The following is a 2,500-nucleotide window of genomic DNA, read 5'->3' as shown; positions in this document are numbered from 1 at the left end:
TATCACATTGTGATATTTTCACATCGTTGAATGGGCCATACGTGAAAACAATTAGATGCTGACAAAATTATCAAAGATTGGGATTCCTTTATTTCTGTTCAAGAGCGTATGAATAGTTCTGTGATTTCGGCTAAACGATTGTTGAATCTTTGCGTTGGAATAAATGGAATAAAAACGGATTTTATTGGCATGATCTCGACCTATTACCAGAAATCAATTCTGAACTCGACGGATCATTTCTTTCTGATATAAAAATATGAGATTTCACTAAGTCGATTCTTAGGAAATCTCGAATCAGACCATTTGTCCTTATACTTCAACAAAGGAAGCACAGACCTCTTCGGCGAAAGAACTTTGTTGTCTTGGTCCCAACTCAACACTAAACAAGTCCGAACTAGTTGAATACTTGTGGTCAGAAATTCTCCGAAGTCGGCTCACATTTCCATAAAGGATATAATTGACAGCCTGAAGTTGCATATTATCTTTTTCCTGAAATGGATCCTGGGGAAGAGTGTATACAATTTAGACCGTCCGGTATTTCATATGGGGTTACAGGGTCGAACCAAAACAAAATACTTTTTCTTGGTAGGTGTGATCCGTTGGACATAGATCCATTTTTTCAATTTTTTGATTCCTTAGAGTTTGTTTTTGCCCGTTCCTGGTGGTAATCAAGATGCCACTGTGTCGAGATATTCTATCTCTTTCTCCGGGCATAAAGATATTACCCGAAAAATTTTCAGTTCAATCCTTTTTTTTCTTTCCACTCGGACCAATCCGCCCACTTGGCTTTTTGTATTTTAAAGTGATTGGGGTATCTACTCAATGATACTATTGTTCCGTACCATTATGGAAGAAGATTCGGATAAAATGGCGTAACTTCCTCGGGAATGAAAAAAAATCGATCTACTTTCATTTGGTATTTTGGCTTAACTCTTTTGACTCCTCGATACTCAATCACATCCTCCCTTTTGACGATTATTGAATGCGCCCCTTAGAGTCCCATATTTAGTAATTCCTGAACTCTTTCTTCTGTATCGAGGATCGTCAAAAAAGCAAGAATATTTTTTCTACGGAAAATACCATTTATGGGTATTTCCATCGAGATACCGGAATGGAAATGTAGCATTAGTTCTTTCTCTTGGTCTTGAATCAATTGAAATGGAATAATAAATCTATTTCTTTCGTCTTCGTTAATAATAAATCAGCACTCTCGTGGAGAATAGCAGAATATATGAAATCACAATGCCCAGTACCTATTATTCGATTCAATTCCGAATAATCGTAAATCCTCTCTTTTATCCGAAAAACCGAACTAAATAAGTTGTGTCTCACTTGATCATTATTCACTGAGAATCTAGAAATATATCTCGTTCGGCAGAAAGATATGAATGTTTATTTGATCTTGATCTCTGGGAGCGAAAAAGGAACTACACTGAATTTGTAATGAACCCCTGATAATATCCACAAATGGCTTGTTTTGGTAAGAGATGGACATTACTATGTAATTCCAAGGAATGTACACATCGGAATACCAGTGCATTTCCTCTGAGTCAGAATAAATATGTTTTCGAACCTCTCTTTCAAATTTAAAGTGTATGTTCCCGCGCGAATCTCAGCAATCACTTGTTCTGATTCTACATATTGATCGTTTTGAACTAAAAGAAAACTTTTGGTGGAATAGTCACCTTATGTATAATATCTTCACTCTCAATAATTACATACAAGTCCTGATAACATAAAAAGCAGGATGCCCGTGACGTGTGCTGTAGGATGAACCAAATCCTCATTGAATTTTATTTTTCCATTAAAAGGGCTCGGACATGTTCTGCAGTACCCCTGTAAATACTCCGCCGGTATGAAAAGTTCTTAATGTTAGTTGCGTTCCTGGTTCTCCAATGGATTGCCCGCAATAATACCTACAGCTTCCCCAATTCAACCAGGTCACCATGAGTGGGGCCTGACCATAACATAATCGACAAATCCAAGATGTACTCCTACAAGTAAAGGAGTTCGAATAGATATTGGTTGTGTTCGAAAGGCTCTGAATCGATCGAGCTTCCAAGCCCAATATCTTCTCCATCGAAAGAGATGATATTATCGCAGATACAGCGCATAACATAAGGAATTAACCAAATTTGCCTGATGTAGAGGCAATCAAGAAAGCCGCATAAGTAAATATATAACCTACAGAAAAGGGCTAATCCAACCAATCTTGCTCGCACAATAGAAAGAGCCACTGGTTTATCTCTCCATCGAATCAAATTAGCTAAAGGTGTGCGTTCATGAGCCCATGCTAAAGTTTCGATCAATTCTGCCAATATCCGCGCCAAGAAATTAAGAACATAAACCGGTAGCCCAAACAAGATGTCCAAATAAGAACATCCACGCCCAGACTGATAAACTATTCATACCAAATGGGTTATACCCATTGATAAGTTGTGAAGAGTTTAACCATAGATAATCTCTTAACCATCCCATCAAATAAGTGGAAGATCATTAA

The 2,500-nt window shown here is 37.5% G+C and overlaps 1 pseudogene; it reads right to left on the bottom strand.

The window, feature by feature from the left end:
• Window positions 1–2,125: 2,125 nt before the first annotated feature.
• The window catches only part of LOC128288307 (photosystem I P700 chlorophyll a apoprotein A1-like), a 4,378-nt pseudogene continuing 4,003 nt past the window's right edge, over window positions 2,126–2,500 (bottom strand).

This window comes from Gossypium arboreum, unplaced genomic scaffold (assembly GCF_025698485.1).
Source record: "Gossypium arboreum isolate Shixiya-1 unplaced genomic scaffold, ASM2569848v2 Contig00200, whole genome shotgun sequence".
Taxonomy (NCBI): Eukaryota; Viridiplantae; Streptophyta; class Magnoliopsida; order Malvales; family Malvaceae; genus Gossypium; species Gossypium arboreum.
This window is presented reverse-complemented; position numbering and strand designations above follow the sequence as displayed.